General features: G+C 38.1%; 1 long non-coding RNA gene across 1 annotated transcript; it reads left to right on the forward strand.

The window, feature by feature from the left end:
• Positions 1-7,959: 7,959 nt before the first annotated feature.
• LOC133157570 (uncharacterized) lies at positions 7,960-15,075 on the forward strand. Its single transcript, XR_009715032.1, has 2 exons — positions 7,960-8,231; positions 14,179-15,075. It is a non-coding gene; the product is annotated as an uncharacterized LOC133157570 (long non-coding RNA).
• Positions 15,076-16,706: the final 1,631 nt, after the last annotated feature.

A 16,706-nucleotide genomic window follows, 5' to 3' on the forward strand; every position in this document is an offset into this window, starting at 1 on the left:
TTATAATCACTTTGGGAAAAATTGTGGTTACGTGGTAGCATTACCAATAAAAAACACACACACATATACAAACAGCACACAAATACACAACTTGTTTCCCTTGCAAGGTACTGCGTAGACAACAATTCTAATTTAGAAAAGCAATTAAACTGAGCAGTGTGTACAGTATACAGTATTATGGAAGCACCCAATTGTCACACAATATGATTCCAGAGTTCTACTTTTTAACATGCATCTTCTAATATAAAAGGTTGGATTTCCACAACATGCTTAAAATGATCCCATTTCATTTTTCCCTCATGTGGTTCGGTTCCATGTCATATAAGCAGGAAAAAAATATATAATCCAATTTCCTCAGATCCAAATTAGACTTTAATCATACATGGATATCTGCCAATGGAACTGCAGTGTAAGCGGACCGTCTGACTGTGTTACGATATGTGCTCTCAAATACTAAAAGTATGTTGCTACTGTATTTCATGCACTCTCCAGGTCGGGGTTGAGATCATGTACAACAGGGGTCCCCAAACTTTTTCCTGTGAGGGCCACATAACCTTTCCCTTCTCTGATGGCGGGCCGGTGGCAGTTTGTAACAGAAAAAGTGTGACGATCGTAGGGGAGCTTAAAAAAATTATTGTTTTCCAGAAAGCCACACATAACCAAATAACGGTTATTTAATAACCCTTTCCAGGTTCTTTACAGAAAAAAAGTCAGGAAACAAATAATAACACTATTAATGAAATAAATAATAACTAAACCCTCTCTGAGTTCTTCACAGAAAAAACAGGAAATAAATAACTAAATAACTCTCTCTGGGTTCTTCATAGAAAAAAAAACATGGAACATTAACTTTCTGTTGTGCCATGCACAATCTTAACAGATAAAAGTTCAGCTCAGTTGTCAGAGCAGAACCTCTCTGACACATATGAGCAGTCTCTTAAAGTTCTTGTGTTCCTTCCTTATAATCCTTTTGTAGGTTCCAGTAGGCTTGTAGACACTGCTGTCTTTTTTGTTAAAGTTTGATAGTGCGTCATAGTCTGGAGTAAAATTTGTTGTGGCAATTCTTAGGCGAGATCCGAGGTGTTGGTCCGTTTACCTCGATCTGTGACGGGTAGATGTTGACGTTCATGTGGCTGAACGTCACGTCGCGTACGTCGAGCCAAATTGGCAACTCTTTTAAACGCTCGGCACTGCTTTACTTGGGCGACATTTTAACGGAAGGATTCCAGGGGAAGGTTTGTGGGTGGCTTTAGCGCAAAACTGCATCTGAAAGCTCAGCGCGCAAATTACAAGAATGCTGTCGTCACAGCCCACGCTCTAAATTCGGGACTGATACAAATAGAGCGCGAGTGCGCCATGTCCGTACACGCACTTGTGAGTGTGCACCGAGCTTTCTGACACGGCTTCCGGTAGTAAATGCGCAGGCGAGCGCTTCCCCATCTACTGGGGAAACGCAGTCATTGCAGGCAAAATGAGCAAAAAAAAAAAAAAAGTTTAATAATACAATTTATTCAGGGTTGGCGGGCCAGATTAAACGGTCCCGCGGGCCGTATCCGGCCCGCGGGCCGTAGTTTGGTGACCCCTGATGTACAACATCCAGGAGTTTGAGTATTTTGGGATATGTCCCAAGCATACTTAAAAGTAAAGAATGAGAGATGATACGTTGAAAGAAAACTCCAATATACTTGTGGTTGTAGTACAAAGTGGCACTAAGTTGCTTTTACTGAACATTTTGAATGTGGAACAAAATAGGAGCCACCTTTCAGTTATAGTCATTATCATAACTGTAACACAATACTACCTCTTCTACCTCGTCTTGTGTGATGTTTTTCTCTTCAACTACCGTATTTTCCGCACTATAAGGCGCACCTAAAAACCTCAAGCTTTCTCAAAAGCCGACAGTGCGCCTTATAATCCGGTGCGCCTTATATATGGACCAATATTGAGCCACTACAGCAGGAGTGTCCAAATATATGGACAAAGGTTTAAAATGGGCCATTCATTGAAGGTGCGCCTTATAATCCATTGCGCCTTATATGTGGACAAAGTTTTAAAATGGGCCATTCATTCAAGGTGCGCTTTATAATCCGGTGCGCCTTATAATGCGGAAAATACGGTACTCTTTCTCCTTGTACCACGATGACATTGTCAACCAAAACTGCTGATTATTATATTAATAAAAGAAGCATATTTGACTGTGATGTTGTGGCTGGTTAGCATAAACATCCCTGCAGCCATTTGAAGGAAATTTAATAAGAAATAAAGAGAAGTGTGGCATACCGCCTGGTAAGTGTATTGCTATCATTTCAGGTTTGTCAGATGAGCATTTGCAGACGCACACACGCACGCACACACACACACACACACACACACACACACGCACGCACGCACCCCCGACACACACACATGCACAGCCATGGAAATGTCTTTCCAGCATCTTGAATTGACCACTTCACTCAAGGGACCCTCTCGGTTATTTCAAACTCTCTGCCTCTTAAACCCACACTGACGATTGGCAGGTTTCTAACAGTAGTGCACAACATTCATATTTGGACTCCTTCGCAACCTCAAAAAGTCACACAACTGGTAATTTAGTTCAGACAAGTTTTCCCAATATTTTATCACTGTGATGTGTCATTTTTAGCTCTTGAATGCATCAGAGGTTAAGAGATTGATTCCCTTTATGATCAACACTGACATATTATGATTGATGAATGTCCATGAACGTAAACTTGTGTTTTGTTTAAGTGCTACTACTCATACATCAATTCCAGGGTTTTATTTATTTATTTTTATTCAAATGCCCCCAAAGACAATACCAGCTGATGTGGAATAATGTGCTTAGCAGATGATTGAAAATGACTATTGCAGCAAGGGATCTTTTAAACATCAATTTAGATGTCCCCTGCCCCTGTCTCCTCCCCTACTATCTCGATCTAAAAGACAAGAAAGGTATTTCTTTATTTCTAAGACTAAACATAATTACACGGATACCGACCAACACTCCTGGCCCTATTGCAGTATGACCCATATTCAAATGAGCTGAGTTGTCACTATTCGACAGCCACATAAAATAAATAACGGAAACATGCTCGTGACCACTGCCATGACCAAAAATAAAGCCAAACCATTACTTTCATTTCAGTATCAAAAAGAAAAAAAAAAGTTCCACATGGATCAAGATGTATTTTACAGTTCTATTTCTTGTCTTGTTGAATTTAGCCCATTTTGAGGAGGCAGTCCTGTTTAACACAAGTGAGTCAAGGCTCACCCAACCCCCATAGTGCTTGGCTATTGGTAAGTATGAATGCTTTTACCATGATGATTTGAGGCAGTGCTCAGGGACTTAAACAAGACAAAGAGTTCCTACTTGTGGAAAATGAACCCAGACAGCAGAAAAAAGTACTTGTTTCCTATTGTGATCCTATTAGCACATTGTGTTGTAATTTGATACAATAAATACAATGCAAGATGAACGTTGGAGGGAATGGTAACTATTTTTGATCGGTATACTCACTAATAAATTATACATCTTCCTTAAAATGGTGTTAACTAAAGTGGGCGTCGAACTGTTGGAACGTTTAATTATTATCTACTTCTCTAAGAATGTAATGTCATGCACAACTGAATTGAGGCAAAAGCCCAAATGGGCCACTCAAAAACTAGTTTAACCAATCAACCAATTCAGTTAAACACAATATATGTTTCTGAAATACTCAACTCAGTTGGTTAAATTACAGAAACTAAAAGCGGTTGTCTGACTTTTTTTTGGGGGGCTGCAAATGATCTGTTTACAGTCAAATCAATACATCGAGATATCCCTTGAACTAACCAACAAGCTTTGCTGTGCAAATTTGCAGTTTGATTTTTGCAGCAAGCATGTAGAGTGACAAAAGACTTGCATGCACATATTGCATCCTTCCCCTTTTTGCTAGCCAACACACTTCCATGAACACCCTCTCAGTAGACATTGTGCTGTAGACAAATTATTGGTATGCATATTTTCAGCATGGCGTAGATACCACAGATACCACACAAGCTCAGAACGGGCAAGTAATTCAAATATTATCTTTGTTCTGCTGTTTTCATTGCCGCTTCTATCCAACAACATTCCGAGACACAAATCTGTTACTGTTAAGTGGAGCCACACGTCAGAATGTCAGACCGGATTGATATAATATATATATGATACACACATATGAGGAGAAGCAGACGCTTATTTGATGGTTTATAGGTAGAACATGAAGCCAAATGATACGTATTGTGAAAACCTGGTCATGGGTTTCATCTTTGGCACATGCATTTATAACCCCTATAAATTCTTCTATATTTTATTTTAGTCTTCATCACTTAAAAAGCAGTCAGTATAGTACTAAATATTGACGCCTAGGCAGTGAGATGAGGCCAATTTAGTCATATCCAACTTTGATACAACCACTTCTTGCAGTTATGAAGCGCTTCATTGTTTCTATCCAGTGCAATGACAGTGGAGGTCAACAGTGATGTTTTACAAATATAGGATATAATTTCCTTTACTCACAAAATAGTGTAATACCTTATGTCCCAGGTCTACTTTATACAAAAACATTTGTTGTCAACTCGGATTAGGCAGACATATATGGAATTTCAATCCCCAGAGTAAAATGATCCAGCTGCAGCGAGGAATCCGGCCTTTAATCTGTACATCCTTTCAGCACGTGGGCCGATCCAGCAGACGTGGGTCGAGACAGACATCACGAATGCCGGGGGAAATTTTGGGAATGCTGATAAACAGTGGTTTTGATAGTGTTTGGACATTTTAAGCTTTTGACTTTCAAGTGGGACACACTGTCTTCTTGAAGCAGTGTGAATATTCGTGTCTTTGGTCATCTTTGATGCTTTTGATTTTAGTCTACGTATGACTATATGCACTATAACTTGTTTTATTTACTTCTGAAGTTAATGTAGAGAGTTGACAGAGTGAATGCTTCTAAAATCATCAGCATGAATAACAGGAAAGTGGTTATGGATTATTTTAAATTACCAGTCTCCTTTTTCCACTGCTTGCCTTCCAGCACAGTTCCTTGTTATTCAAATTCTAAGCATGCAGATAGCGAGGTGATATAAACCACTTCTAGCCACTTATCCGCCGAGATCGCTCATCACTCTTTCTTTGTAACTTCTGTACAAGAAAAAAAAGAAAGACATACAAGATACTGTTAACGTCACATATTGCTCTGCCTTAGCGCTGGCCATAACAGTTTTGTATTCTACAGTCTCCATTTGGATGCTGTGGTCTTTTTTTCTAGCTGCCCTCAATTTCCTCTTGAAAAAAATGTGTCTCCTAATTCTGGACAACAGCCACATTCCAAATAGATACAGAAGACCCTTGTTCTCCTCCATTGTTGGTGGTTGTTAAGCAGGTCTTGTTCTGATACATTCCATACAGCATGGTAGTCACAATTTCCTCTCCTATTATTCCTGCTTTACTATTACGAGGGGAGTACTGCTATTTTAGCAAGATGAGTTAGTAAGGACATTTTTAAGATTGTCTATATAGGGTTAGGGTTGGATATGTGTATGAGTACAAAAAAAAGAAAACCAGAAAGAAAGAAAAAAGTCCATGCCATAACAAACAACAGGATGTGACAATGCAATACCCTCAGTGGCCCTTTATTCTGGGCTCTAAACCAACACACAAACATCTTGAAGTGTTTAATCTCATCATAGCTCTCTCCCTCTTTTCTTAGTGCAACGGCTCTCCTTTAGAAGTGGTGGGCTGTGCAGACTTAACACGCTCCATCCATATGTAGAATCTCATAAAGTGAGTGTGGGGGTTTGTGAGTAACTGCTGGTAGAGTCTTGATTTTTGTTACTGGACGCATATTGTGACAGAAACAGCGCCACCCGCAGGTGGTTGATGCCGCTTTGGACAGATTTTTCACAATTTTTCACCCTGGTTTAGTTTAGGACTTTTTCTCATGAAATCATATGATACTAAAATCATTTATGGCAGGGTCAAGCGGTTGCCATCATAAAACGGTACACAGAATGTTTAAACTTGAAATTTTAACGGCTAATTTTAACCACCGTTAATACTGTAACGTATAAAAAACATAAAACGCCTTACCTTAACATTCATAACAATTGACAATGTGGGTGGTAAAGAGGGAGACTTACTGCTGTGAAAGGGAGTCTGTCATTTGTGTTTGTGTAGATTTTCAGTCATCCTGGTCATGGTAAACTGCAATAGCTGAACAGAGTTAACTTGAAGTCTTGTTAAGGATTTTTCACGAGATATTTTTTTTCCACCATTGTTGAGATATTCAAAGATGAATTCCTTAGCTGTGGTGTATATCAATATACTGTAAGTAGAATATCCTGGAAAAAAATGAACCCTTTCTGTACCGAACATTTACAAAAGTACAAATGCTCTTTTTAGAAATGAAGTCTTGGACTTGAGGCACTGACAACTATTGACAGTAAAATTTGCACACAAAGTTTCGAGAAAATAGTGTTTACTTTTCAGGAGAGTGAATGAGCAAAAGGGTCTACTTTCCTATTCATAGCAAACCAAAAAAAGAGCTCAGTGAGATACAGGGCTCTGAATATCAAAAGGCCTCCCGGGAGGAACATATGTGGAGAAGGTCTCATCGCGGTATAGAATCTGCACAGAGATTACAGCACCCCATTCCCACACATTCCCATTACAAAACCACGATTCATCCATAAGTTTCCACCATGCAACCATCTGGAGCCCATCTTCACAACCTCACACCCATAGCCTGATGGAGTTCACAGGGCCAATGCACAGAAAGTATTGGGCCATTTTAGCGTACTCACATGGATCTATTTACATCTTCCCATAAAACTAATTCAATCATCATTTCTGCCTCCGTTAAGCCAAATCACACTTATGCACAGAAGAGTTTAGTAAACAAGTTCGATCCAGTCATAGGCTGATGGCTTTGGTCAAATTAAATTTCAATATCGCGTCCAGGCTGCTTACATTATATATTGAACCTCGTCTGTATTTGTATTGGTCCCTCAAGTGTCTGTGTTTTTCCTAACAGCTACTTTGACCTGACCTCTCACACCTGCTGATTTGTTCTGTTTGTCTGTTTAGTTCATCTGTGTCTATTTGGCCTTTGTCCTCTTTGTCTTCTGCTCCCAGTTCCCTGTTCGAGCCTGTTGTGTTCTGCATTTTTTTTAAATTTCATTTGTTATTTGTAGTAGTAAAAGACCATTTACAAAAATCTAATTAGCCGACGCCATGTTCATGGTGACCATGTTATTTCGAATCAAAGAATACAATACAGAATAAATAAAACACAGATCATCATCATGTGCATACGGAACATTTTACTAATAGCTGAGTTGAAGAATTGATTCCACCAGCTGCATTTATATAGCCAACACATGTATCACATAACAGTCACTGACACCATTTATCTTTTACTTGTATCACTTACCCATAACAGTATTCATATGATCAGGAACTTGTGTCATAAATAAACAAGTATAAAGTGTAAGTAAACTTTCCACATGGCTCTGAAGTACAGCGTGGCAGCGCCAATAAATTTGAAATAATACATTGTCTTCTTTTTTTGTCTCTCTGAGACAATATTCCATTGGCATGATTAACAAAAACATAAAGAAAAAGAAACCATAAAAACGCTATTCATTTAAAAACAAAATGCTTCAATTTCGAATTCCAGCTACTTCAAACATTGTTCGATCAAACAAAATCAATAGGATTCTTTCAGTGACATTGATAAATCATCTCTGAATCTTTAAATAGATGGCATGTGTAATTTACTCATAGTTGTTAGGGCGCCCAGACAAGCAGCCTATTGCAAAATTTGCAATAATATTAATCTTTTTTGGAGCAATCTGTAAATTATTCATTGCTCTCTTTGTTCATGGCCAAAATTGATGCGCCTCCTCGGTGTGTGGTGTCTTGGTGTGACATCAGCAAAAAAAACTAGAAAAAATTCTACAGTCTAAAATGCTTTACATACATCGCTTATGATAGCAAGAAAACAAGCATGTGGACATTCCTTCTTGGACCACTGAAAATTGCACTTGCCATAGCCGCTCACTACAAGAGAACAAGAAAATAAAAGAAACGAACCACTAAGCTTCATTTTGTTTCATGCTGTTTTTACATAGCGCCTTTCAATACACCAAAGGATAGTCCAGCGTCCCAAAAGAAAAAAAGCATTGGCCGGGAAGACCAGAGATCCCCGCTGGTGAGCCTGCTCAAATATGCTTGTTGACTGGTTGCAACTATGGGATGTCGTGAGGCATAACCCTAAGCAAACACCTTTACCCAAATGATCACATCACGTTTGTTTGTCACGTTGCGTATACTGTATATCTGTCCACTGTTACACATAAAGTGACCATCCGACAGTGGACACATAAACATTTATTCATTCCCGTAAATACTAAGTATAAATAGTAATCTGTCCATAGATACACACATAAATGTAAACACACATTCTGCAATCTCACACGTAGACAAACATGTGCAATCATGTGTATGGATGCACGCACACTTGCTCACACACAAACACAAACACACACACACGCGCGCACACACACACAAAAGTTTAGCGTAGTCATGCCAGTAACTCTTTCAGTTGCTCACAGTGTCACCTTTCACAAAAGCAAGGTCCAAACGTTCAAACAATCTGGCCAAATTCAAACCTTTCCCCCTTCTTTGTGATTCTAATGTCCTGAGTGATTATCCTGAGGTGTGGGCTACTTTAAGAGTTATTTGACCTCCGCATTCTTTTTGGAAAATGGCCGATGCCCACAATGAATGTTAAACCTCATTTTAGTGCCGTATTTCTGATCGCAAATCCTGATGTGTGTGGTTAACATTGAGCTCAGCCAAGCCACAGATTCCATGATGGTGAATTGAAATGTTACAGTAGCCAATTAAGAAGCGACCTGAAGCTTGTGCTGTTGCCAGACAAGTGTAAGAGGTTGAGCGGCTGTATAACATCTCCTAAGTTATTCACCACAAAGAAAATGACAAGACGAGCTTGCAACCACAATTTTGAATCTTCTTATATCTTCTACAACAGTTTTTATTTTCCAGTAGACTGGATGCCACCATTCTGCCTTCTACATTCTTGGTACTATGACAGACATATGGTTTGCGGATGGACATATCATCTTGTGTGTGCTGTGCTGTGCTGTGTTGGTCATTTTGAGTATACACCACACGCTATAAGAGCAGCAAGAACACACAAGGCGATTTTTTCCCTCACCATGTGTGGGGTCTCTCACATTTGGAAAAAAAAAAAAGTGTATGTGTAAAGCCTGGTTTGGCCACACCTCTGAAATGTAGACTAATTATATAATTCAGCGCAGATGATAAAACATTTCACTAAATCCAACTCTTCAAATCATCCAAGAAATCATCCACGGTGTCACTTTTAAACAACTCCGCTAACTCTGGAAGTAGTAGATGCAGTGCTTCCTCTTCTACGTCGCTTACGTCTAACTCATTGTCAGTTGCTGTTCCAATTATTCCACAGGCCTAGAGTGCCCTCATGCAGTTTAGTGTGAAAATAACATGTGAAATGATATAATAATGTGTTAATAATTTCACACGTAAATTGCTCCTGAGTATAAGTCGCACCCCCGCCCAAACAATGAAAAAAATTGTGATTTATAGTCTGGAAAATACGGTAAGACTTATACTGTATTAAAAATGAAATACCATTTGGTTGTGCGAGACAGAATCTTTCCCCTCCTCAATTTGAATGAGGCTAACCTCATTATTACTTCACTAACTGTCAAAGGCAATTATATTCACATTATGTATCCGATGTGTCTGTTTATGCTGCAGTGGTATTGGCAGATATCTCATAGCCTATATAATCAACATTTGTACAGGCCCTGACTGATCTGAAAATGATGATTTCCATGGCCATAATGCAAATCAGAATAATGCCATTGAGAAAAAAAAATAGGGAAGTGTCATTTGAGTCGTATAGTGTAAACCAGGCATTAAATTGTCTTGCCAAACAGCTGCTTTAGAGAAATAGTTAATACTAGTGTGTCTGTTATTGTTCTATGAAAACGGCATCCCATATGGACATCACATTTATAATAAAAATTTTAAAAGAATGCCAACCAGGGGCAACAGGGAGCCTGGAACAAATAACTGTGCTAATTTGTACAGTTGAACAAACTGGGAACGTGCCTTTAAATACTGACGCAAGCATTGAAGAATGCCTTTTTGTTGTACGTTTGCTATCATTTCATTCTACTGCATCATCTTCTTGACCTTTCTGGCAGAGAACCAGAGATTGCATTCAGAAAGCATATCATTTTCTAATCCAGGTACAATCCAAGAGAATTTATTGACCATGTGGGCTGCACATTCATGCATATTTCATCACACACTGGGAAAGAGGACATCTGATTGATGGTTTCATGCTAAACCTGAATCTTCTTATCTTCTTGACAATAGTCTGGACATTTTAAAACCAAAACAGCCAAAACCTGAAACATGTGGCGAGACAGAACCAAAAACTCCTGCTGTGCCTTCCTCTCACAGCTACAAAGGCGGTTTTGTTTTCTTCAGCTACTTGATCAGGGAGTGAGTAGAGTGACATAAAATGCTCAATTCTGGCACAAAGCGTGGTTTAACTGCGTGCATATGCGGGGTTTCCTTCGTTTTGATATTGCAGCACATGTGCAAAACAGGTCATTTGCGCCGTTGTGGGCGTTAACACTGCCAACTACCTTCACAGCCAATAGAAGTGGCTCCTCTCATTCACTTTAAATTAAGGATGCGTGATGTGCAGAAGCAAAAACTGAATTTCTGGAGTCCATGCGGGCAAAGTACGTTTATTAGGAATTGCAAGCAGACCTCAGCTGTGTAAAGATTTTATTCAATCAATGCTTTCAGATAACCCTATATAAATTTAGCTACATTTAAATAAAGCTAAAACCATGTTTTGTAAAAAATAATTATACTATATATAGTGATAATATTTGCAGTTTCATTGTTTGCCAGCTGTTCCTTTTTTTTTTTTTTTAATCATTTGAGACAAATCTTACATTAAAAAAAAAAAGTTCATTACCCAGATATGTAATAATCCTGATAGGTACAGTAATGGCGTAACCTAACAAGTAGATCACCATACCAAACCAGAGACAGGTGTTCATCTGGACTTGAACAGGATCAAGGTAGATCTTCGGGCAGCGCCAGATTGCACTGAAACAGATGATTTCTTCAGATTTAAGTCATAACAGACGTCTGGGCAGCTGTTGGATAGTAATTCCATTTCATTTTATCTCCTCAAACACTTGGCGTTGCCCTTTGCCAAACCAGAGCTGGTCTGAAGCCAGTTCTAAACTGTTCCCTGTACTACTGTACATCTCGCCAAATGGATGAAGAGTGGAGGGGCCAGCACAGCAGTGCTGTGAACAAAACTTAATCAGAATCTAAGGTAAAGAAAAGCCTACCCATTTTGGAATGAAATATATTTCAGTATTTTGACAATAATTCAAAGGTGCATATAATTTCAATTGTAAGCTTGTGTGTGTTTACAATGAAATAATGTTCCATAATGCAGTTGGCTCACCATTACAATTTTTGATGTGAAATAAAATGCTCTTGCATGGAAAACCTACAACAGGAAAGTATCAAAGTTGAATGAGCTGGCAGCTGACAAAGGGGGAAATTGTTAGAAATAGGATAAGTGATTTTGCTATTGGAACGCCAAGTACAATATGAGCTATTGACCTTCTCTAATGTCTTGGGAGGTACAACCTCCCACTGGCTGATCAATATTAACTTTCAAAGTAGTGCCCAGTTACTTGGCTCCAAATCCTCTGCTCTGCAGCTGGTTCTTACTGCATTGAAAGTGGTGCATTGCACTCAATTGCGCCTGCCGACGAATGCTACCCAGTATGGTTCTTTAAACTAAGGGTTACTCACTATTCTAAAAATAATTGTGTAAATATTTATGTACCCTGAGGTTTGGAGACCAAATGAATGAGTACATTAATGAATTAACCATTCTTAGTGTTTTCACAGAATTTTGTTTTATTATTTACAAATTTGGGGAGTACAGTACAGTTTTTTTTGTTTTGACTTTGTTTTTGAAGTGGTGAAATATAGTTCATCTTGTACTTGATGGATCATAAGGGACTGCACCTTAAATCCATAAATCTGATTTTGGATGAGAGATGAAGATGCTCAGGACAGACTTTTTTATTGTTGTAATTTTCAACTCAAATCAAGAGACTGTTTAATCACACCATTGACACCTTAGCCTTCTAGCATTTTAAAAACTGCTCTATAATTGTCCACAGTAGATATTCTTTGAGTAAGAATACCCTAATGGACAATTGAGTTTACAATCAGCCACTGCATAAAAATATTCCCATGAGGGAAATGCAAGGGCAAGAACCTCTCAATCTGTGTGGCCATGGCAATGTGTTCAAACAAACCATAACAACTACCAGAGTTATATACACACACGCACGAACAAACACTATTCATATCTATTCATAGGAACATCTGTAACATCTCCAGAATGTGGGTTCAAGAAAGGCACTTCAGCTCGATTTATTTCAAGGCAGACGATAATTACAGTGAAGGGACTTTTTTTTTTCTTCAGATCGTTATGATAGGTCCCACTTAACTTCACACATTGACACTTGTCTTTCATCTATTGTTTGGAAAGAATTGCACCCTATTGTCAAAACATTCATGCAGAATATAATACACATAAAGTATCCAGTATAGTGACTGACTGACTGACTGACTGACTGACTGACTGACTGGGTCTTGCCGTGAACGTTTTTCTTTGGGTATAGGATTGGCTATGTTTTAGTTTGATTTAATTTATAATATAAAACAGACATTTGCTTTGGCGTGCTATGAGTAGAAGACAGACAAATCAAATTAATGTGTCACAACGATAACTGAAACTACAAGATCCTTGGTTAAATCTGGAATGAACAGGAAAAATATATTAAGGGGAGCATGGGAAAAAAGATTAACTAAAATATAAATGGTTGTCACTGCTAAGCATATTCACCATACAGCAACAAGTCATGACAAACTGATTCTTAGAACATTTTAACCCAAGTCTATATATCAAATAGCTTTTAGGTATGGCTGGGCCTCCGTTCAGTGATCTGTGATAATAATTCATTTGGATAAGAAAAAAAAACACCTTAAAATTTCACCAAGTGTGTTACTTCATCCATCTTTAAATTAGGAAAAAAAATACCTTTTTGCTTTAAAATACCATCGATAATGACAACCTTTCGTAGGTCATCCAAACTACTTGGAAGAGTGCAATTTTCCCTAAGGTTAAACTGCTGTGATCCTAAAGCTTATAAATATGTTAACTATTACAGACTAAAGATGCAAAAAGAATAAAACACACAGTTATAACCAAGTGCCTCCCGCATCATTCTTACTTTGTCCCCATTCTCAATTGTGAGTTCAATGAAAAAAAAAAGTTCACCGTAAACAATCCAAAGGAACAGCAAAACGAAATGAGGAGGAAAAACTTGAAAATAAAAAGTAACTAGACAACAACAGCATTTTATAGTATGTTACAACACTGTTTTCTTTCTTATTTTACTGACCGCTATCTGCAAATTTATTCAGATTCAAAGTCAATGAGTGGGAATCAAGCCAATGCTGACTGCACAAAAATAAACTGAGTGCACCAGCACCATCCCGACTTCTGACAAACCAGGGGAAATCATCTTATACCAAGAGATGATTAAAAAGAAATGCTCTTACATGAACTACTTTGTTTGTCCTTGGGTGAGGTTATGAAACCTTTACTTTCTGGCTTGGCCCACAGTACGACTCATACTCAGGTCTTCTTGACTGGCTGTCTCAACTCCTGGCTGGCACTACTGTGGTGTCTGTATTCTGGTCAGAGCAGTTTACATCAGTGCCACCCAGTGAGAAAGCACTGTAATTCCAGAACATTGCAGTATCATCTTTCTATTTTTCTTCCTCCTTTGTTGTACGGCTTAGCATCCCCATACATTCAAAATTCAGAGTAACCCATTCCCGCCATTAGAAGCCATTGCTATCTTCTCCCCCTGCGGTCAAATACCTCTCTGAAATTGTTGAGCTTTGTGCGTGCTACTCGTCAATTTATACTCACTCACAATGTGAAATCATTTTTTTGGCAGGTCTGGAATGGAAAATATCACAAATAGACTGGGCAGGGAATGGAGTTCTACCTCTAATCCCAAGATCCTTGATCCCTTCGAGAAGATACACTGCGTTGTGAGGCGGCAACTCTAGCACTGCGCCAAACCGCCCCAACTAATAACATATGTCAATTGCGGAGAAGGGTCATTTTTATCACATTAATTTTGGTTTAATAATAGCCATTTGATCCAACTGAGTAGTCGAATAAACACAAAACAGACTGTTGATTATTAACTACAAAAGTAGTCATAATTTAGGGGATTGTGAATGGGCAACATGATGTTCACAAGGCACCAATGGTTTGAAGCAGGAGTAGAGAAGACTCAGAAAAAGATTCTACCATCCTATCTAAATACCAAATTAATTGATCATGGATTCCCTCCACAATAAAGAGCAATGTACTTAACTGCCTGTTCCCATTAACTGCAGTAGAAGATTCTTTAGGTGACAATTTCAAACCTAATGTCAACCTGGTACAACTGCTTTCATGAGAAAAACACCTGCATTGGATTTGTGCAAGAATCATTTATCTTGAAGCTGCCTGTAGTTGCCTTTCTTTTTAGCTTTCTTTGAATTCCAAATTCAACCCATGGGTGCTGTTAAAGGTAACATAAAAGATAAAAGTAATTGAAAATAAAGCATAAATTAAAGTTGTGACATACGTACATGTGTTTCTCAAGTACACCAGGCTAGATTCAGTGTTGTCCACATCACTTTGAGGACAGTAAGAATATGTTGAAAGAATAGTTTTGTGACACAAATCATTGTAAATTTTGTACCACCTGTATTTCTTTTCATTTTTTTTTAATTTGATTTAAATAAACATATGGAATGTTTGTGTTTTTTTAGGTTTCAATTAAAAGTTAAATATTGAAGTGTGTTTGACAGGATGTTTCAATTGTATTTGCAAAATACCTCAAATATTTCAACCCTTTGCAAACAAAATATGTCTTATTGGTGGGTTTCGCCACACTATATGCACATATTTATTATATTATTATATATTATATATTATAGTTATAGTGAGCGACATGCTTATGATACGTTTTCCTCCTTTAATTCCAATGTCATTTTCATCCCATTGATTTTAGCTGATTACCCCTTAGCATCATCACTACTTCATCTCTTTCAGGTTACACCATCAAGTGGGATGAGCTCAATTTGACAATGGGAAAGTCAGTGTGGTCAGAGTGTCTGTAAGAAGAAACCATGGTCCAATGAGAAACACATGTTCTCGTATTCCTGTGAGGTTCAGCACATACGGCGAGTGGAACTGCAATCATGTCTACTGGCCTGAATCCAGTCGTTAAATAGCAATGAGAATCCTGATGAATACACATACAATAATATACTGTAGAGTACATATACCGGTGAAGTATTCCATCCAGGTTAACAGGAGTGCTTCAGTAATCAAATGGAGGTCACAAGTGTATTCATGGAAGAAATAAAGATGCGCTGGAAAGCCATGTAAAAAAGACTAAGGCTTGGTTAATGGTGTAACTAATAACTTTCCTGGTGCTATAATACTGTCATCATGCATGTATTCCATGAAATCTACAAATCAGACTTGGAAACCAAAATGTGCCGGGCTGCTTGCTGCATGACTTCATGACTATACCACTTCCTTTGAATACGAGTCAAACTGGTTAGATCTTTCATCAAAGTCATGTAAAATATGGTTGGAGAGGGAGCGCGTAAAGTTTAGAGCAATCTATGACTCACTCAGTAGGGTACCCTGATGGTAACATGCTTATCAAAACGGTTTATAAATGTATGTATAGTTAGGTGGGATCCATTTACCAAGTTTCTACAAAAGACAAATATTCAAATTAGTCTATATTCTTAGATGTATTCAGACAGCTATCCAAAATGGAATGAAAATGACTCACAGAGCAAGAGTTACATCTGTGCTCTGTGGCCAGATTGAGGTATGATGGATTTAAACTACTTGTGGTATAGGGCTATAACTATGAAGAGATCACAGCTTCCATAGAATGTCAGCATTAAAAGCCACTGAATATTTTGTTGCGTGTCTCACAGAAGGACAGCCAACATGTTCAATATTTTTAACTATGATATTCTAACCATTTCAAATTATGGGGCAATACAGCCAGACAACTGCAGAAAGTAAAGTTCATTTGATTGACATATTTTGCATATAATGATGTGCAAATGAGGCAATTTATTCAACTTTTGCAGTACTGTGTTATATTTAAAGCGTACTTCAACATTTGATAACGTGTATGTAAAAGTTCTACATATGTAAATATAATTTATTTCAATTTTTAAGTATTTTAAAAATGATCACTGTTTACATGATTGCTAGACAGGAAATTGGTACAAATAGAAGGACTAGTAAGAGTGCTTAAAACAAATCTCTTTAGCTGTTAAATACCTTTTTTCTGATGAGATAATGGTGTACAATTTTCATGTCGTTGAAAGAGAACAATTGCAAATGTTCTACAAACACTAAAAAGTGGGTTTTGGAAAGCCAACACCGTGTCTG

This window comes from Syngnathus typhle, linkage group LG7, assembly GCF_033458585.1.
Source record: "Syngnathus typhle isolate RoL2023-S1 ecotype Sweden linkage group LG7, RoL_Styp_1.0, whole genome shotgun sequence".
Taxonomy (NCBI): domain Eukaryota; kingdom Metazoa; phylum Chordata; class Actinopteri; order Syngnathiformes; family Syngnathidae; genus Syngnathus; species Syngnathus typhle.